Genomic DNA, 23,090 nt, shown 5'->3' with positions numbered 1-23,090 from the left:
GCACTTATTTCAGGGTACAAAAAAATATAAAACAGGGTCTTATTTTCGGGGAAACACGGTATATAACTAAAACTAGTTTATACCTATACAATATACTCTCTTTCTCTACACCATTTTATTCTTGCAAACAATTCTTACTTCCATCATATTTGTACATAATTTCAAATAATACTTTTTCTTGTTTAAAAATTTCCTATCTTTCTTTTTCAGGATCTCCAACTCCATCTAACAAAATATTCTTCATCAATCTTCTTCTGCTTAACTCATTACTCCTCCTTCATATATTTGTTTTGTAAATCAGTCCACATTCATTCTTTCTATAAATCGACCCATTAGAATGTACTTTTTTGTACTCATGATTTACATTTATAGCAGCACATATTCATTTAGTAGCCATATATTACCCATTTCTTACTGTTTTTCACCATACACACTCCTGCCCAGTTTCCATCACATTCAATTTCATTTTACATTTTTCTTGACATGCTCATATTTCAAAAGCATACTTTTATATTGAGATATTTTTTATTTTGTTTTTTAAATTCAGGCCTTACAATAGACCTCATATACTCACTATCATTCTATCACCATTTGACCTTCTTAAGATTTCTTCTTTCATTTTCTCATCTCCAGTAATTTTTTTTACCATTTATGTACAATGATGAAATAACTGAAAAATTCAACTTTTTATCTTCTATTTAAAAGAAAGCCACCTTGCTTATGAAACAATACTTTTTCCAGCTATACCTCTTATTGCATCATTTATTTTAACATTCTTTGCTAACAATTCACAATTCCAGTGTCAACGCTGCAGTGAACTTGGCTGAAGCCATCTTGCAGGCTTCATGGTAGGAGAGGGAATTAGTTAGATGGGGTTTTGTAGCCAAAACAATAGTTTTCCTGTGGGAACCAAGAACATTGGCCAGGGGAGGAGCAAGTAACCAGGCAACCAACCAGCACCTGGATTGGACAGCGTGACCAGTGACTTGGGGGTGGGGGGGAAGGGAAGGAAAACTTTTACTTTTAAATGCCGCAGGAAACTTTAGATTCGGCTTTCACCAGTTGTGCCAATATGAAGTACTCAATAAATTATTCTTTGAGGAACCTGCCTGCCTTGGAGTTCTATTTCTGTGGGTGCATTACTTGTAATGCTGACATCTGGCCAATAACATAGAATTATCTGTCTGTCTGTCTGTCTGTCTGTCTGTCTGTCTGTCTGTCTGTCTGTCTGTCTGTCTGTCTATCTATCTATCTATCTATCTATCTATCTATCTATCTATCTATCTATCTAAAATGTCTGTAAATGTATTAGAAAGAATATATATATATATATATTTAGGCCTCCCACCTAGCAGGAAGAGCTTGCTAGCTGTTAGAAAAGAAAAAAGCTCAGAATCGAGTGGATGTGATTCTACTGAGCTGGAGCTGCAGAAAAACCTTGGTTACGTAGGGAAAACCTGGCTAGAAGAAAAACACACATAAACCCTACGAAGAAGTAAGAAAATTGATACTGTACCTTTACAGGGAGGATACATAAGATATGGGTGTGGCCTACTGATGAAAGCAAATGAGCTAGAAATAGATCTATTTAGGTCTCCCACCTAGCAGGAAGAGCTTGCTAGCTGTTAGAAAAGAAAAAAGCCCAGAATCGCGTGGATGTGATTCTACTGAGCTGGAGCTGCAGAAAAACCTTGGTTATGTAGGGAAAACCTGGCTAGAAGAAAACACACACACACACACACACACACACACACATATACAGAATTTTCTAAAATTCTGTTTTCACTTTGTCATTAGGGGGTACTGAATGTAGATTAATGAGAAAAAAATGAATTTCAATAATTGTAGAATCAGGGTGCAGCATAACAAAATTGACAAAAGTGAAGGGGGCCCAAGTACTTTCTGAATGCAGTGTATATACCCACAGAGAAAGATGGTCCACCAAATTAAAAAGAGAAATTATACCATTCTATTCCAATATGTTCTTCCCAATATATAGAAAATACAGCCCTTTTTTTCCTACTCTTTTTGATGATTCAGCCTTCACCTGTTCTGCTGAATCTGTTCATTCATAACTGAAAATGCGTATGTTCCTTGATTTCTTCTTTATTTTGTGATTCATCAAAGTAAGGTCATTTCAATTCAGAGTGTTTTATGAAGGCATCTTGAGAAATACAAATCCTAGAGGCTGTCACGCATTAACTGAGGAGATTGTGTTCTACAGTGTGGATGTAGAAACAGTGATGTACATGTTATTGCCTCAGGCTCTCTGATTGTCGCTCTGATGTCCTCTCAAAAGAGTGTCTTCTATGTCAAATTAGTGATAGCATGGAAAGATATTCCAGGTTTATTGATCTATTTATTCGTTTTGCATACAACTGCATTTACAAAATAGACTTTCAATGCTCAGTACATTATTCCCAAAGAAAAAGAGGTGGAGGTGGGGGAGACTATTGTGTCTGGAGCTTGGGTACCTGTTTAATTTCTCTTTCCTTCTCCATTATCAGTTATTTATTTTATTTTATTTTATTGAATTTCTATACCACCCTTCTCCCAAAGGACTCAGGGCGGTGTACAGCCAAAAATAAAACCATGACAATATAAAAATTAAAAGCAATTTAAAACAATTAAACAATGGCCAAAAAACTCTAGTAAAACAACCCATTAAAATAGTAAAATATTATTATTATTTAGGCCAGCCCTGCTTGTTGGAATAATAATGTTTTTAGGGCGTGACGAAAGGTATGAAGGTCGTGAATCCTATGAATCTCCGGGAGCAGCTCATTCCAGAGGTTAGGGCCCCCCCACAGAGAATGCTCTCCCCCTGGGGATTGTTCGCCAACATTGCCTAGCCGACAGCACCCAGAGGAGCCCATCTCTGTGGGAGCGTACTGGTTGATGGGAGGCTATCGGTGGCAGAAGGAGGTCTCGTAAATAGCCCATAAATAGCTCGTAAATAGTTATGCTGATATGATTCTTCCAGGGCCTTGGATTTAGCAGTCCCTCTTTCTTGTATTTTCCCTTCCTCATTGGAGTTACTTAGCCCATTCATTTTTTCTGTCTTAATCATACATTTCATTATAAAGTGATAATTGTTTCTACAGAGAATATAATTTAGTTTAAGTGCGCTATTATCATTTGTTAGCTCCTAATTGTCATACTTAAATAATGTCAAGACACATTTTCATTACTACCTCTGTTTATCTAGAGAAAGATGTTATTCTTTGGAGCAGATCTGCTGAACAATGCTTTTTAATTATGTGCAGAAACTTAGCCTCCTCTTTTGGGAGAGGAAGGGATTAGTACCTATTATATTAAGTGTGCAAGATGGCTAAGGGGACTGACATCGTTTTGAAAAAAAAATATTTATAGTACCCTGAATAGTCACACTAAAACATTATATTCTTGATAAGAGGTTCCACTTTAGAAGCACTTCTTGGATTGCTAAGAAGCCATGTATCATTTTGGGGGTCATGTGACCAATCCAGGAAGCGCTTTGAAAGAAGCCGGCCTACGAGGAAATTACTATTGCTTTGAGGAAGCAGGATGATTAATTTAAAAAAAAAAAAAAAACTAATAAAGAGAAGATTCATTAGCCAGTATGTACACTTAAAAGTAAAATTCCTTGCCCACTCATGACAACTTTTTTAAAAAATTGTTCCATTCTTTTTAAAAAATACTTCTTCTGCTAGGAGTAAGGAATTTAGCAAAACCAAGAAGCCACATTTGGAAGAGATCTATTTGGAATAAGTGTGGAATAAGTGGAACTCTCTTACAGTTTTCATTATTTTCAGTATTGTAGTCAAATTTCATGTAATAAATTTGATACAAAAAAAGCATATTTTTTTGCCATTTTTTATATTTGCATTATGAATATGATTTGGCATTTTTTAGAAAAACTGAGTTTAATACAATACATTTTTAAAAATTATTTTCAGTAATATGCAAATTTTGGTATGCATTTTTTCCATAGCATCCTCATTTGGACTTTTTACACTTTCAATATATTAGGGAAGATGTGAATTTTAAAGGGTTAACCTTTGAGTGGCATGTTGGTTTAAAAGTGCAACATTAGTTACATTTGCATTAAAATATAAACTCAATTAATTTTCCCCATCACTATTTTTATTAATATGGTAGTTAGATTTCAAAATGGAAACATATAATTTCTGATGGCAATGCCTTTTTAATTACTTATTTGAGATGAATATTTCTAGAACTTTGGAAAAATGCATAAAACACATTCCTAATTCCTTTTAATGGGAATTTATTGCCTGCTCTTTCCAGGCTTGTGAAATGTGGCAGCAGAAGAAATTAATTCAATTTTTGCAATTAACTGGAAGGTTTACTTTCCGAACTAAACTATTTGCCTCAATAGCATTTTAAAAAGTTAAAAGTACTACTGTCTGAAATATTAAGAGAGGAACAAAAAAATATTCAAAGAACACTAGAATTCATTCAGATTTGAGCTCCTTAAGATTACAAATGCACTTATATTTCATAACTACATTGTCTTTTTGCATTAATGTAGTGTTTGGTTTGTTGTTACTAATTTTTCCTAATATTTTATATATGATATGTGTGTGTGTGTGTGTGTGTGTGTGTGTGTGTGTGTTTTTTCCTCTAGCCAGGTTTTCCCTACGTAACCAAGGTTTTTCTGCAGCCCCAGCTCAAACCTTGGTTACGTAGGGAAAACCTGACTAGAGGAAAGACACACATAAACCCTACGAAGAAGTAAGAAAATAGAATATATATATATATATTCATATATTCATGTGGGTGTGTTTGTGTTTGTGTATTATTTGAATACACACAATTTATTTATAAATAAGTATACACACAGATACATACTATATACACATACAAACACAAACACACACATGTATACACACATAAAACACAGGTGTTTTATGCTTTATTCAAAGTCTGTGTGTATAGTTTGCGTGTATGTATGTATGTGTGTGTATTTATTTATAAATTGTGTGTATTCAAATAATACACACAAACACAGACATGTATACACACATAAAACATGTATGTTTTATACTTTATTCAAAGTGTGTGTGTATAGTATGCGTGTATGTGTGTATATTTATTTATAAATAAATTGTGTGTATTCAAATAATACACACACAAACACATGTATACACACATAAAACACGTTTTATGCTTTATTCAAAGTGTGTGTGTGCAAGTGTGTGTAAGTGTGTGTGTGTGTGTGTGTGTGTGTGTGTGTGTGTGTATTATTTGAATAAACCAAAAAGGGGTTTTTCAAAACCTGGCTATGCTCCTGAGTCTGGATCGCTACAGTGCCAAGGCCTCGCCTCCTGGCTATATTGTTAGCAGGCCAGACATCTTGCTTTATATATACTTTGAATTAGATGTTTTAATGTTTTTACTGTTTTAATGCCTTTTACTACTGCTTTTATTATTTTAAAATGTTTTTAAGATTTTAACTATAACATATGTTTTGAATTGTGACCCGCCCAGAGTCGTGCTGAGATGGACGGCTATTATAGAAATCAAATGAATAAAGTAAAATAAATAAATACAAACCAAAAAGTGAATTACAAGTTCAAACACTGAAAAAGATTTTCAAGTTTTACTAGAATGACATTGAACTGTATGTCACAGCTACATCAGACCTGGATTGTTTCCCTGTATTATAATGACCCATTCAATCATCTAGTCATGGACTGTATTTGTTATCACCCTTCCCCATTCTGGCATTTCCGAAGGTACTGAACTACAGTTCCTGTTGTTACTTACCCTGATTAAGCCCGATGAAAGCCATATTACAAGGATACATTTAAAAGGGAAAAGATCATTATTTAGGAAAAGATACCATACAGCAAGCAATGTATATAACATAAGGAGGAAGATATACACACAGCTTCTGTGCTTATCATAGAACTTTTTTCAGCTGATGACTGCCATTATAAACATTTGCTAAAGCAATCCAGGTTTTGATGAAATGAGCCTCAGGCACAATATAGAAACTACTTATAAACCTATCCAGGAGTCTCTAGATCAAGAACTATAACTTAAATATCACATTTCTTTCAAGTCTACCATTGAAGTCTAACATCTGAAAAATCTTTTGACCCTGTCTCTAGATGGCTGTAGGCTGTTACAAAACAGACCATGCGGAAAATGAATAGGAAGTAAAGAAGCAATGATGAATGGATGAAAAGCACTGTGTGTATCCCCCACCCCACCCCGGCCCTCAGATACATAACTCTTTAGTATCTTAGTTTTGTAAGATTATTTTCTTGGGACATATTTGGGTTCTGTGATGTCATCAAAATAATTGATTGATGGATTGATTATGTGCCATTAAGTAGTTATTGACTTAGTGACCAGATAGATAGCTTTTTTCCCATGACAATGTGCCCCTAACATGGTCTTTCTGGTCTTCTAACTATGCATACATTACCACCATTACTGAATCCATCCACTTTGCTGATTTCCTGGCATATCTTGTTCAAAAACCTATATGGATAGCATAACCAAAGAAGCCAACCCAAGAATGGAAATATTATCAACAAGCTACTCTTTGCAGATGATCAGACATCGATAGTAAGTCTAGCTAAGAAACTGCAACTGCAACTGTATAGTCGTGAACCAAGATTGCAAGGCAAATAATATGAGAATCAGCAAAGAGAAAACAGAAGTAATAGCAATCATAAGAAAAAAAAAGCTTATCTTAAACATAGCAATAGAGGAAACAAGCATAAAATAAGTATTAAAGTTCAAATATCTAAGAATAACATTCATGGCAGATGTTAAAATGGACAAAGAGATTAACACATAACCAAGTTATGGGGACAGTTAGATCCACTTCTACAATGTAAGGTACTACCAATCAGCACAAAGAAGCATCTCATACAAAGAATATTCATCCCCACCCTATGTTACTGGTGTCAGACATGGCCAATATAATAATTAAATATAAATGAAAGTTAGTCACCAAACAGAAATGAGATGTTTGAGAAAAGCTGCTGGAGTGACCAGAACAGATAAAATCAGAAATGAGACCATAAGAGAAAGAATCGGCAAAGAACAAATCCTAAACTATATACAGAAACAATAAATAAAGTGGTTTGCTCATCTGGAGTGGATGTCTTGGGATACCATATTGTTCAAGGCATATACAAAAAGAGGAGAAGATGAACACAAGGCAGACCCAGAAGAAGATGGAGAGACAACATCAAAGGCACACTACAACAACATCAATTAACAATGGTTGAGGGTACGAGAAGTGCAAGAACCAGAAGTTTGTATCTCAATTGACCCCTGAAGTGGTAAAAGAGGAAGAGGAGGAGGAGGAGGAGGAGGAGGAGGAGGAGGAGGAGGAGGAGGAGGAGGAGGAAGAAGAAGAAGAAGAAGAAGAAGAAGAAGAAGAAGAAGAAGAAGAAGAAGAAGAAGAAGAAGAAGAAGAAGAAGAAATAATTCCCATGATTTGTTCACATATTATTTTATTATTTATTATTAATTAAATTTCTATACCGCCCTTCTCCAAATAGGACTCAGGGCGGTGCACAGCCTAAGTAAAAACAGAGCATACAAAATTTAAAAAACAGTATTAAAATAATTAAATATTTTGGCCGTAAATTAAAACAACCCAATTTAAAATCAATTTAAAATTTAGCTCAAGCCAGCCCAGCTAGTTGAAATAAATAGGTTTTCAGGGCCCGACGAAAAATCAACATATAATTGAAAGGAGAAATTACTCACTCAAAGATGATTTGCATTACTATAACAGTGAATTATTCCAGTGAATTAAGGGTAAACTTTAATTTCAGCAGTATTTGGTTGAACATGAGCTCCTCCAGAGGCATAGACTTCAACATCTGGAATTCTGAGAAATGGCCACAGTTGTGTAGTAATTTGGAGAATGTACCATAATAAAATAACTGGTAATTAGCCAGTCACTAAGGCCTTTTCTTTTTCTTCCTAGCAGTATAAGGAAGTTTTTTGGCCATATCAAATGACATAAAGAGTTCTGGTCCACAATAAATTGCCTCTAGAAAACTGGTGAAGGAATATAGTTTGCTTTCTCACAACATTAAGATGTATAAGTAAAACTTACTTTTTTTCTACTTGTGAAACAATTGGTATCAAGGAATGTTGCATTACTTTGCCATTAATTCCAGTACAAATGTTCTTTCTCTGTTAGGTGAACAATTTTACTGGAAGGAAAAAACCCTCACCCTAATTCCATTTGATTTACTGTTTGTTCAAGCTGGGAGTAGGTATCATGGATGTTTGGATGCACAGATTTTAGCACATCTAAGTCAGAGAGGGAGGGAAAAAACCTGTCTGGGTGCACTGCAATACTGACATTTGAATGCACAGCTGAATGCTTCTTTCCATTCACAACCTTAACAGTGTTAGCCTGTGTCTATAATTTATATCATAATATAAAGCTAGTTTTTCCACAAGCATAAGAACAGTTCAATTAAAAACATTTAAAAACAATTAAAAACTCTAGAAAGAGTGCAGAGAAGAGCAACCAAGATGGTTAGGGAACTGGAGGCTAAAACATACGATGAACGGTTGCAAGAATTGGGCATGGCTAGTCTAGTGAAGAGAAGGACCAGGGGAAATATGACAGCAACGTTCCAATATTTGAGGGGCTTCCACAAAGAGGAGTGGGTCAAGCTATTTTCCAAAGCACCTAAAAGCCAGACAAGGAATAATGGATGGAAACTGAAGAAGGAGAGATTCAACCTGAAAATGAGGAGAAATTTTCTGACGGTGAGAGCAATCAATCAATGGAACAGCTTGCCTTCAGAAGTTGTGGGAGCTTCATCACTGGAAGCTTTCAAAAAGAGACTGGACTGCCATCTGTCAAAAATGGTGTAGGGTCTGCTTGGATGAGGGTTGGACTAGATGACCTGCAAGATACCTTCCAACTCTGTTAATCTGTAAATCTGTTGAGACAATTGAGAGATAGGCATTTTCCACTTGGATGTCCTTCAGATGAGCTAGGTTCCAATTCAATAGATCCCAAACAGCGTGGCTAATGATCTAGATTAGGCAAAACTAATATTCAAGAGCTCTGGGTATCGATGGAAAATGAATTAGATGATTCTCAGTCTGCCCAGGCTCAGTGCTTGCTGAACTAGATCTCTGTCATGAAGTTGGGAACATTTTATGGATGTCAATGGCTGGCAAGAACATTTCCGTTGCTAATCTGCATCATCCATAGGCATCATATCCATGGAACCTGAGGAACTGGGACACACAGAATAGGACAAGGGTTAGGACATTTGACTGTTTCTTGTCTCATCTAGATAAGAGTCACACTTTTTTGCTAACCTTACCAATTCATGTAATTGGTAAGGTTAGCAAGGTTTACCAATTCAGATTCCACTACAGGACATCATGTGATCTGAAGAAAATGCTGGCCTTGGTTTCTTCAACCTTCAGTTTACTGATTCTTTATTTCTGGATATGCTGACATCCCGCGTTTCTTCTCTTTGCTCTTGGCAAAGGGACTCTTTTGAAAACTGGCTGGAAATAAGGGACACATAAATAAATGTGGTTTGGTCTATTTATAGTTCCACAGAAGAGGTGGTGATCCTGAGGAATCTAGTCAGTGGTTTCACCAAGCAACTATGCGCAGGGTACACTAAATGGATTAGCTTCACTTCCCTCTACCAGACAGTTTAAATATCCAGGCAGAGTTCAAACCAGTTCAGTATTAAATTTATCTGGCTGTGAAGGATGTTGGTTCTCTTTTTACTCGAAAGGCACTGCCTGGCAATAAAGCAGGTTATTTTGCCCTTGAAGGGTGTAGCAGGGACAGATAGTGGAAGGGACTCTGCTTGAGGGAAGCCGCATTAAAACAGAACACACATTACAATAGCTATTATTTTGATAGTGCCTACTGGATGTTTAGCAGCTGGACCAGAAGTGAGAGTGAGGGTACAGTTGGAAGAGGAGGAGACAGTAAATCCCTGGCTGATATTGTCATGCTGATCTACTGCTTAGCTGTAATCTCTTCTGCCTTCTGCTGCTCCAGAAACTTATACAGTGTGCACAATTATTAGGCAAGTTGTATTTTAGAGGATTAATTTTATTATTGAACAACTACAATGCTCTCGGTCAAACCAAAATGTTAATAAATCTCAAACCTGAACATTTAAGAAACTAAAAGTGAGGTTTTGGCTTTCTTAGGAGAATATCTATGTGTGCACAATTATTGGGTAACTATTAGTGTGCAGAATTATGCAACTGAATGAAAAATAAAAATTTGCCCATCTTGCTCAGATATTTATTTGCATCTGTTAAAAGTGAGAATAATAAACAACTCAAAATGCACAAATAAACATTTCTGACATTTCAAAAAAAAAATAATAATATCAGTGACCAATATAGCCACTCATCTTTTCAATAACAGTCATAATCCTTCCATTCATGGAGTTTCTTGACCTGTTGACAATCAACTTTTTGTGCAGCAGCAACCACAGCCTCCCAGACACTGTTCAGAGAGATGTACTGTTTTCCTTCAGCACAAATCTCCTGTATAAGAAGGGCTGCCAAATTCTCAATAGGGTTTAGATATTTTTAATTGTTAATTGATTTTAGTTGGGGTGTTTTAAATTTATTGGGCCAATATTTGTTTAATTCTTTTTTTAAAAAAATTTAAATTTTGTATGGATGTTTTTATTCTTGGCTGTTCACTGCACTGAGTCCAGTGGGAGAAGGGCGGTATAAAAATCTAAATAAATAAATAAATAAATAAATAAATAAATAAATAAATAAATAAATAAATAAATAAATCAGGTGAGGAAGGGGGCCATGCAGGGGTGAAATCTAGTAGGTTCTGACAGGTTCTGGAGAACTGGTTGCGGAAATTTTGAGCAGTTTGGAGAACCAGCAAATACCACCTCTGGCTGGTCCCAGAGTGGAGTGGGAATGGAGATTTTGCAATATCCTTCCCCCAGGAGTGGGGAGGGAATGGAGATTTTGCAGTATCCTTCCCCTGCCATGCCCACCAAGCCACGCCCACAGAACCAGTAGTAAAAAAATTTGGATTTCCCCATTGGGGCCATGTCATTAGTCTTGCATCTTTAAGGCCTTTTACTGGCTAGCCTTCGATGCATGTGATGGAGCATTGTCCTGCATAAAAATCATGGTCTTGAAAGATGCAGATTTCTTCCTGTAACACTGCTTGAAGAAAGTGTCTTCTAAAAACTGGCAATAGGTTTGGAGGTTGATTTTGAGTTCATCTTCAACCGAACTAGCTCATATTTAATAATACCGGCCCATACCAATACCTCACCTCCACTTTGTTTGCATCTGAGTCAAATTGGAGCTCTGTGCCCATTACTGATCCAGCCACGGGCCCATCCACTTGGTCCATCAAGAGTCATCACTCTCATCTCATCAGTCCATATAACCTTTGAATAATTGTGCACACGGTGTAGGAGCAGCCATGGAAAACCTCCCATTTTGTTCCTTGTCCTATGATCTAGAAAATAACACATAGAAGTTGAGCTCTGCTTGTGTCTGGGAAACTATCTTCATATGTGTTTGGCACCTGTTTCATCAGTCAAGGGGAGATAGGTATACACAAGGTATCTCAGGGGAGCAAATATAACAAGAATATAGTGTACCACTGAGTGCCTGTTTATTTCAGAACTTATCTCATTGCCAGAATGGACACCCTGAGGTTTTTGATGCTAAAACACATGTAGTGGTGAGAAGGAAAAAAACAGCCATAGTCCTACTTGAAGGCAACAGATGCTTGTCTTCCTTCAGCCAGAGTGGGAATGTGCAATACTGAAACATTCTTTTGTCCCAATAATATATGAGGTAATACAGTATGACATATGGATTATAAATAAATATAAATATTTATGAATAAAACAACAGATATACACTTGCACAAGTCTGTACCATTATATGCCATGCCAGAAGCCACCAGCCAGTGGCAAGCCGTCTGCCTTGATTTAGCCGCCTCTCAGTTTCAACTCCAGACTATGCTTTCTATTTTGTTTGCACAAAGTCAGAATTAGCACTTCCAGGCAAAGCAGGTGTGAGGTTTAATAATAATTTTCCTTGGATTGAAGTAGTCTGATCAGTTTTTTTTTTTAAAAAAAAATATTGTCTCCTACATCTGGGTCTCAATCCCTGGTTAGAAGTGAGATTATGGTTTAATACATTGAGAAGTCTTGCCTGATATATCCTCAAATTACATATTTGTTTGTTTGCCTATCAAACTTATACCCAATTCCCAACTGACAACTTTTAGCAGTTTAGTGAGTATACAATAAGTTAAAATAACCACAGAAGGATCCAGTCTAGAGTAGTAGTTAAGGCGTCAGGCTGTAAACCAGGAGATGCTAAGCTCTGGTCCCACCTGAGGCATGAAGCCTGCTGGTTCATCTTGGGCCACGCCTTCTCTCAGCCTTAGAAAGCAGAGGAGGGCAAACCACTTCAAGAAAATCTTGCCAAAAAAACTGAAGGGACTTGTCTGAGGAGAAGACTCACTCAAAGGCAGACAGACATAAAAAAAAACCACAATACAATTAAAACAGTCACATCATAAAATCCCCAATGAAGACCAAATAGCAACAAACAAACAGAAACAGTAGTGTAATGACATTTAAAAGAATGCAATCCAAAATCATTACAATTTCCCCCCTCTTTTATAAAGATTTTTAAAATTTTAAATATCTTTTAGTATTTATATATTCAATTTTAAATCGGTTTTAAAAGTTTGGGGTTTTAAATTTGTCGGGGCCAAAATTATTTAATTTGATTTTATTCTATTTTTTAAATTTTGTATTGTATGTGTTTTTATTGTTTGGCTGTGCACCGCCCTGAGTCCTTCGGGAGTAGGGCGGTATAGAAATCTAATAAAATGAAATGAAAAATGAAATTTTCAACTGTTTCCTGAAAACCAGCAGGGAGGGGGCATATCAAACAAGGCTGGCCTCAATTACATAAACAAGGTAATTAGTTAACAAGTAGTTTCTCTTTTTTTAAAAAAAGAATTCCACTGAAAAATCCACAGTCTGACAACACATTCTTGGGATCGACTAAATGAATATAAAATTAATTGCAGCTTTGGAGTTCTTCATAGCTTTTCGCCAGTCTAGACACCAAGTGTTTGGAAGGCAGGAAGTAAAAAAAATAAATGAAGACTTACCAGAAAGCTGAAGTGATGAAGTAGACATAGTCAGGAGCTTTAGGCAAAATAGAAGATGTACCATCATAAATGGGTTATGCTTTAGTCAGTCATTCAGATTTTATACCCAGCTCATAGAGATTGATTACTGACTTATTATTCACTTTGTTTGGCCAGTCACTTGCCATGCAACTCTGGGTGGCTAACGTCCAGTTAAAAATAGCGACCAAATAACACAAACAAATGATTTTATTATGGTTATTCTCTTTGCTGATCTATTCCAGATCACCCAAAAACCTGTAGTTCTTGGTCTGACCCAGTTTTCTTAACCTCAGCAACTGTTGGCTGGGAGAATTCTGGGAGTTGAAGTCTATGCATCTTAAAGTTGCTGAGATTGAGAAACACTGCTGTAACCCTTCTTTTCAATAGTCCTGAAAGATGTGATGTGCTCGGACGCCTCTGGAACATTTAACTTGCAGAGGAGGGCATGGTCTTTCTGCTGGGACTACCAGATCTGGCCTTCAACTATGAGGTACCAAAAAGGGTTAGAAAGGCCTACATCCTTGTGTTGCCAGCTAGTGTTCATTAATCCTGTTTTTTACATTTCACCTTGATCTGTTGAAAAGGAGGTCTTGTGTGAGTTTGCAACCCACATTTGGCCGAGTGCAGATTCTAGAGCTATGCTTCATGCAGTTGGAAGCCTGCACAATTACAATTAGCCAACAGACAAAGCATTAAACAGTATTTTGCTCTGATGTTTGTTTTTTAGTTTTAAAATACTCAAAATGAATTTTTTTTTTAAAAAAAACCCTACCCAACAGCTTTTGAAGTAGTTTTTTGATTTTCTAAGGGAAGGAAAGACCCATTTTAAATTCCATCTCTGAAAATTGCTTCTGGTTATTTTCTAAGCTGTATGAGCAGCTGTGATTTAGGAGCCTCTAAGCTCCTCTCACCAGAAGCCCGAAGGGAGACAGGGATTGCTTATTCCTTTTCCATCTTTTTCTGTTGCAGAACACATGCCTTAAGTGGAAGGGCTGGGTGGCAGGAAGGAAGGAAGGAAGACATCTCTGTGACATTGACAGGGAAAATAGCTTCTAGGAAGTGAGTTAGCAGAAAGGAAGAGAGGCAAAACTTGAGGGAAGAGTGGGGGGGGGTAGAACAAAGTGGGGGAAGGGATCTAGTTTCAATAAATAAAGGACTTGTGTTTCATAACATTCCTGCTTGATTCTTCGGTGGCGGCAAGCAGACCTTATTTCAAGAGAGCTTCCCAAGAAATTCACTGTGGGAAGACCAGAAAGAAAGGACTGTCTCCATGTTAGAAATAGAGGTCTTGCCCCAGTGCAGTTTCTCCTAATCAATAAACAAAGGAATACAACTGCAACTTTGAGGTTTACTGAAAAAAAGGGAAGTTCCTGTTCATCATTTCCAGAGTTTTCATCAAAATAAAATGCCAGAACATAAAAATGGAATACCTTCCTTCCTAGCAGACTAAACTTCAGTGCTAGCTTTTAACTTGACCACTGAAAGCCAGTCCAGACAAAAAGCTTTTAGTGCATAACTTGAATACCTGCGTACTTTGGCTCATCTCCATGAGATGGGAATCTATATTTGGACTTTGTTCGCATGTGCGTGTATGTCTCTGTGTGTAGTTACATGCTTTGCAAATGCCTGTGCAGTATCAGGTTCTAAGAATATAATACCAAGGTCTGTTTCCCTTCTGAAAAAGATCAGAAGAAATTCATGATATTATGCAAAAGTTATATTTATGAACAAATAAATTGGTTGGGAGTCAATAGCAACTCCATTTCACATTCTTTTGGATTGTCTAAAGCAGGGGCTCTCAATCCCCAGTCTGTGGACTGGCACTTGTCTGTGGCATGCCAGAAATTGGGCCATGCGAACAAGTGAAGCTCCATCCGCAGGATGCAGGCAGGACACAAAAACATGCCCCCTCCAGTCCGTGGAAAAACCTCTTTCCATGGAATGGGTCCCTGGTGCCCAAAAGGTTGAGGGCCACTGGTCTAAAGCCCAATTCTTCAACATCAAAACACCCAGGAGACATTCTGAGAAGTTAGTAGCTATTCAAAGGTAGCAGTTAAACTCTCTGGCTTTTTCTGACCCAGACTGATGATCCTGGATCAAGAAGCAGTTACTACAATTTCCACAACAGAATTATAAGCACTGATAAATGTATAAAGGAACACCTCAAGGAACTGGATTGGATGGATAAGAGAAAATGTGACTTCAATATTAGATATATGTCACTGACAGGAGGGGGCTGTTGCTCCTACTAACTGCTCCTGAGCTTTCTGTATACATGGGGATGGTCGCAGTGTGAATTAAATGAGTGTTCCTTCACCTATTCTCATGTTAGGGGCAGGAACTAATAGCTGAAAGAATTCCCTGGAAATTTTATAACGGATTAAAACATTTCTAATGGCTACAACAGTTTTTCTGGGCCATATTCCCAACACTTATTTAATCTTCAGTGCTCTGGGCCCAAGACACTTGAACATGAACCAACAGATGAATTTCATCATTCTCCAGACTATCCTAATGAAGTCACTGAAAAGCTGATCTCCATGGAGACGGCATACTTGCAGCACAGTCAGGATTCTAGTTGGACTTATATGGAAGCTTTCTGATGGAAGTGAAGACTTCTGCAGGCAATTGCTCTGTGTCTATGGAGACTTGGCTGTTCATTGGTGCCTCCTTTGTGGCTCGTGTCCTTACTATTTCTGACACTCCCTGTCCAATATGTGGGTCAGTTTTATAGATCAGATTAAGAAAACAGTGTCACATAGGATCATCATTCTTGGAGCAGGTATAGAAACAAAATCTTGCAGGTCTGAAGGTACTTCCGCCACCCTCACTTTATTTACATGTGAATTAGGGAGTAGCCTGTTTGAGATGTTCACTCAAACTACTTTCTTGGAATGGGCTCAAATCACATTTATCTGGATGTTGCTTTGTAGCGGCTCTTCATCCTTTCTTTTAAGGCCACTATCATATGTCAAGCAAGAAGGTATGGCCCCGATCCTTCCTCCCAAGATGGTAACAGGGCTGGAGCTCAATGGCAGGCTTCCTTGGTTGCAACCCCCTTCTCTGGAACAGTGCATTTCCTGAGATCAGATTAGTCCCTTTCTATAAATGTTCAAGAAGGCTCTTCTGATGAGACTTTGAGCAGAGGTGCCACATCAAGAGAGGCTTATGTTTTTGAATAGTGGCTCATGGATTATATTGTTATTGATAATTCTGGTTTTAGGCAAGCTTTTGCTGTTCTTGCAAACAAAACCTGCCTATAATCTTTTGAGATAACCTATAAATGGCTGTATAAACAGGCCAACCAATTGGTAAATAAAGCATAATGGAGGCTACTCACTGCTCCTTGTATGTTGACTGATCACAAAGGTTTTGTGGGTTTGGAATCCACTCTCATGTAATTCTTAAAGTTTTGAACACTTGACTTGTTTGGGCCCAATGTTAAAATGTTTTTGTTTAGGAAACAAAAATGGAAGTTTATTTAACCATGTTTTATTTTTCCTTCCTAATAGAGATCAACTGCTGATTTGGTTATTATGATTTTGTTATAGCTGTGGTTTTAAATGGCATTTTTTTCTATGATTACTTCATGCTGATTGTTGCTGTTTTCCAGTTCCGGCAGTAGAGTAAAGAAAAAGCTAGGCAGCATTTTAAGTAAATAAATAGAGTGGCTTCAGTTTCAAGAGCTGTGACATTTTTTGCTTTAGGCAAAAGAAACAAGGCATGTGTTTGTGCATTAACTCAGAAATCCCAGTATGTTCAATGAGGCTTACATGCTCCTAAGTTTGTCTCATGTTTGTTACCATACTATTATAGCAACTGTCCTTTTCCATCTTCTGTATATGCATGGTTATACCACAAGGACAGAGACGTTTTTGGGGTTCCAAGTTTTATCCAGTTTTGCTTTCTTTGGAAAGTCATGTTTGGATTGAACACCAACTGAATTTATGTGATGAGATTTACAGCTTAAACTCATCTTTGTTCCTCATCAGAATTCTTTCTCGCTCTCTTTGTGTGTGCGTTTGTGTGTACCCATCTATGTGCCTTTGACTCCTGGTGACTCCTGGTGATTGCCTGGATTTCTGTAGCTTTCCTGGCAATGTTTTCAGAAGTGGTTTGCCCTTGCTTTCTTTTTAGGACTGAGAGAGAATGATTAGCCCAGATGGCTTTGTGCCTAACACAGGACTAGAACTCATGGTCTCCCAATTTATAGCCCAATGCCTTGCCCAGTATACCAAACTAGCTCTCCATCGGAGTTCTAGGAGATCCTAAATTAACTTCCTAACCTGCTTTTTTTTTGGGGGGGGAGGTTGTCTCAAATGATGGTACCCTACTTGGTTTCTGTTTTTGACTCATGGAGGTGAAGAAAGATAACCTTAAACTGACAGCCATCTCAGAGTTTTTCATGAGCCATTAAAGCACAATCACAGCTATTCACTGTCCTTCACTGTCAAGACATTGCATCAGTTCATTATAATCAGGATTCATAAGAGAAATTCTAGAGCCAACCTTTAAGGTCTGTATTTACCAGAACAAGCAATCTGGGAAAAATCTCTTACTGGGATATTTTAGAAGCAGAAGTCAGTTTAGTGTAGTGATGAACGAACAGTAGGTTTATAGTCATTGCTAAATATCTTCCCAGCAGAACTAGTCTGTAAGTCCAATGATGAGTGATAGTGGAAACTATAGTGTACTCTAAACTACTGATGTAGAAATATGTGCAGCAGTACAACATATGGAATTAGCAGTTATACATGCCAACCATTGTACTAGTCCCTAGACTCAAGATGGGATGCCTTCTATATGCAACATAGGCATAATGCTTTTAATAGCAACACTGATTTCAGTACAGGACACTTCCTGGGGATTACTGACCAGCTGGTTGGAGCTGACAGCATTTGGCTGGGCTTCAGGCTATGAATATACTTCAAGAATCAACAGTTCCTACCAGCTGGTAACTAATCCACAGGAAATGCTCCTTGTTCTCATTGCTACTGCTTAATCAACAGTTCCCCTGCTAGAATTCCATGCTCATCTTTTAAAATCTTGATAATTTAGTAATCCAATATATGGAATCCCAGATAAAGAAGCCCAAGGTTCATCTTATTACTTCTATCATTGACAAGATATGATAAATGACTCTCTTATACAATTTATAATAAATTAGCTTTCTTTATGGATCCAAATGTTTCCTAAATATTGATCTTATACAATTTATAATTTATAAATATTGATCTTATACAATTTATAATAAATTAGCTTTCTTTATGGATCCAAATGTTTCCTAAATATTGATTTTGTGGATAAACTAAGTGCATGCTTCAAGTAGGACACAATCATGGCAGTGTAACAAAATGAAGTGGTCTGTTGTATATGCATAAGAACTATGTACAAATGGGCAAACAATATTTTTAATTTCTTGGCTCTGGTAGGAAAGAGAGGAGAACATTTCAAATGTCTTGGGTTTTATGCAAATTTGCAAAAAATAGTCATGGTCTTAATAACTCCTAACAACACTTGCACTAAATTTATTGATTTCAGCAATGGCTTATTTAGAACAAAAAGTATTTGATTTATTTAAATATATATTTATTAGTTTTATATTCTGCTTTTCATTAGGTGATCAAGGTAGTATACATTCTCTCTTTCCCATTTTCTCCACAATAATAACTAGTGAGATAGATAGAGGAAGAGTGACTCAGCACCACCCAGATGAGAGTGGATTCGAATACGGTTTGTCCTTCTACTCACACTGGCTCTGCTAGCAGCTCCTGAAAGTAACACACTTCTGTATTTGAATAAATCTAGTGAGGGGCTGGTAGGAGGATGTCTATTCTACACATGTTAATGTTTTATTTGTTAGTGTAAAATATATTACCCTCAGTGCCTACTCAAGGTGTTTAGTATCAGGACAGCAGAAACAAATTCCTTTTAATTCTTGTAGATATCATGATGTCTGCATATACTTAGATAATTATAGTTGTTTAAATGAGAGTTGGGAAGCTGTTATTTGCTTGCTTTAACATATCAGGATGTGGCACATATGGCAAAACATGGAATGATGATTAGAAGGGTTAAGGCTCAATAAGCTCTCAAAGGACTGAACAAAGCCACTATGTATTAGAAGCCCTAGTGGACATTGTGGTAACCAGGAGAGCAGAGTAATGCGGGTGCCCAAACTTTTTCAAATTGTGCAAAAGTTCCGCAATATTGAAAAGTTTGGGTCAGTGTTCCAGTATGATGCAAACAAGATGGCAGTCGGAAAGGTCAAAGGAGAAATTTGGAATTTCCCTGGCAGCTAAACTGTTCCCATCCTTAAAAAGCCATTTGCACTTCTGGGAAGCATTGCTTTATAGGTCCTTTCCTTCTGTTTTTCCACAGAATCTGTCTTCTTTATATCCAGGTACTTGAACTGAATCCTAGATAAAAATGGATAACACAGGAAATGCAAGAGGGAGGTGCACCTGGAAAGTGATGGCAGTGTGTGTGTGTGTGTGTGTATGTGTGTGCTTTGCTCTTTGAGCAAAGGTCTACTTTGCTCCCTCTCCCTCTCCTATGTCCGCCAGCTTTAACTATTGGTGTGTTCCACTTCCTTTAATTCATGCTTGTGTAAGTGGAGTCCTACTAGGTGTGTCCTACCAGATTCCAATTCCTCCTTCTAGGAAGAAGAAAAAAATAAATCCCCATCTATCATTTCCTGCAATTGTTTGGCTCTGGGCTGAAAATGTGGGTCTCTTTATCTGGGAAAAGGCGGGAATGCCTCATTTCCTTTTGCACTGCGGTTAGCCGTGACATTTTAGTTAACAATGGAATTTTACAGAAAGACACCAAAACCCTTTTGGCCAATTGGATGGCAATAAGTCTGCTGCCATTTCCGTTCCTAGAACTGTAGCACTGGAATGGCTGCTGAGACCACACTTAATTCTTTTTTCACGCTGCCATAAAATGGCAAAGCAACATGATACTTTGATGTCAACAGTAAATTAAAACTAGTTTTCTGTTTCTTGACATCTGTCACCTCCCGTTCTGTTCCTGACTTGCTAAAAGTGATGTTGAGTTGTGATGAAGTCTTGAATTCAATTCAACTGCAAAAGCCATTTGTCACTACACATTCTGTGACAGAAAGAGAGAATTCACAACATTTTAAGGGACTTTTAATTTTATTACAACCCTATGTTTCTTCTGCCGACAGTTTAATACTATAATAATCCTTTATTTCTTGTCAGATTAGTTAGGGGTAAGGATCCAATACAAGTTGTAATAGAACATATAACATATATATAACTTATATAATATATAAGGAGCCTTGGTGGCACAGCAGACTAAAGTGCTGTTAAGTAGCACCAGCTGTCTGCAGTTACTTCAAGTTCAAATCTCACCAGGCTCAAGGTTGACTCAGCCTTCCATCCTTTCGAGGTAGGTAAAATGAGGACCCGGATTGTGGGGGCAATAAGCTGACTTTGTATAAAAAAGAACACCTCTTGGGGGGGGGGGCGAAAGCCCTACTAAGCAAATATATTCAAAAGTATGAAGGCTATTGCTTAACACATTGTAAGCCGCCCTGAGTCTCCGGAGAAGGGCAGCATATAAATCGAACCAATCAATCAATCAATAAATAAATATAGTAAATATAGCCATATTTACCCAAACTTGGATTTAAGAGAATTCACCCAGAAAAAGAAAAAAAAAATCCTCTGTCTCCAGCTGAATTAAACTAAGATAAGCCTCACATTTTAAAAATAAATAATTTGAAGAAAAAAATATTCCCTTCTGATAAAAATATTGCTTCTTTGTGTTTTTTCCCCTATGTCAATCTATTAAGAAAAGTAAACATTCTATAGTAGCTACCTACCTCGCATAGAGATTAAAAAAAACCTTGATACATTAATTAGATTTTTTTTTTAAAAAAAAAAATAGCCATAAGAAGAGATGTGCTGGTAAACTTTTAAAGAAGCAGCTTGTTGCCTCTACTGTTGCTGCTGCACTGTGCTGCTAGCTGCTGAACAGATGATCTGTGTGCTAAGCATAGTGGCTCATCTCCTCTGTTGATCGGCTTGCAAAAATCCCAGCATACCACTGGCCACAAGAAAGGCAAACGTAATTCACAAAATATTAAATATAATCCAATCAAGGTGGACAAACATCTGACTTAATGCAACACCTGAAAGCAATGCTAGACTTCCAGGATCATTTAACGGATAGCAGGAATGGGACTGCTGAACTATGCAGAGTTACTATTTTGGGAGCAGATTCTGTGACAAAGTATGCCTCTTAGGTTCCATCAGGTGGCATTGCTTAGTAGATGGGACCTACAGCGTGCTCACTGTGTGGGAACTTCACAGGATGGGCAGAAACAATGGGAGAAAGGTAATGCTCTGAGAGACAGGCTCTGTGTCATGTTGGGCTTGATCTATGACTACCTCTACCCAGAAGCTTACAGGAAGTATGGCACTCATAAAGCAGAGGTGTTACATGGCATGCTATTAAGTGTTCGTGTCATTGCATTTTTGGACCAGCTGCAGCTTCTTCAAGGGCAACCCGATGTAGAGTACATTGCAACAGTCCACATGTAAGGTGATTACGGTACAGGTGATTGTAAAAAGGGGGTATGGTCCAGGAAAGATGCAATTGGTACATGAGATGGATTTCTACTGTCATTTGTTCTTCAAGAAGACTGATTGTAATAGCATTACATAAAATCTTCAAAACATGATTCTTTCTCTGGGTACTAGTCCATGAGGTGAACTTCTCCAGAATGAAAGGTTTCTGAATGGTCTCGAGTTTTTTGGGAGATTTACGAGAGTTGAGTGGCAATATAAGTCAAATCAAAACAATGAACAAGAAGCAAGCAAACAGGAGCTGCAAGGCTAGGAGAGTCCGGAAATTGCACAACAATATTATTTGAAGAAGTGCAACCCCATTTAGAACTAGAAGTGAATAATTCAAGCACTGTAAGCACCACAAACCCACAGCTGCAGTTTTGGCAGGATTAAATTTAGGCCTATTCTTCCCAGTAGTGGTGAGCTACTGCAAGCAGATCTTGAAAGAATCATTTGGTTGACCTGGGAATGTGATATGCAGCTGAGTATCATCAGCATAATGTGCTGGTGACAGCTGACTCCATGTCTATGAATGACCTTACCCAATAAATTCAGATGTTAAACAGAAGAGATGAGAATACTCTGCAAACCAAGAACTTCTGGCTTCCACTTCCTTTAACACTGGGACTCTAATATCAACCACAGAGAAAGGAGGAAAACTGCTACAACCATATGCCTCCCTTTGCCAAGCACTGCAATTAGTCTAGAAGGCTACCATGATCAACAGTATAAAAAGTCACTGAAAGATCAAGATTATGATACATTCCTAGTATACCAGAAGAGGCTGCGATGGCTCGCTTGGAAAGGAAACTGAGTCAGAAAACCATTGAGAGGTTGACAGCTCAGCAATTCAAAACCTAAGAGCACGAGTTGTGTGATGGAATGAGCTCCTTTCAGTTTGTCCCAGCATTTGCCAACCTAGCAGTTTGAAAGCATGAAAATGTGAGTAGATAAATAGGTACCACTTTGGTGGGAAAATAACAGGGATATGAAAGAAGCCCCCTTTGGTGTCCCCTGGGCAACTGTGATGTCCCCAACTAATCCCTTAACTCAGAAGCACCTTGGTGGCTGCTTCTGACAAAAGTGCAGCAGCTTCACCAGAAGCCATCAACGAGTGCAATCAATGTTATCTCTATACTATTTCACCTGAAACCAGACTGGACTCAAGGCACTTTGAAGCAACCAGTTGATCATCTTCTCAACAATCTTTTCCAAATAGTCAAGATTGGAGACTAGATGGTTGGGTCCAGCAAATGGCTTCTTGAGGAGGTGACACAGCACCAACTCCCTCAAGACAAGCAGTA

Source organism: Pituophis catenifer, unplaced genomic scaffold (assembly GCF_029215685.1).
Source record: "Pituophis catenifer annectens isolate HBS135680 unplaced genomic scaffold, rPitCat1.0.hap2 SCAF_1, whole genome shotgun sequence".
Classification (NCBI taxonomy): Eukaryota; Metazoa; Chordata; class Lepidosauria; order Squamata; family Colubridae; genus Pituophis; species Pituophis catenifer.
The sequence above is the reverse complement of the archived record's forward strand: the minus strand, read 5'-3'. Positions refer to the sequence as shown.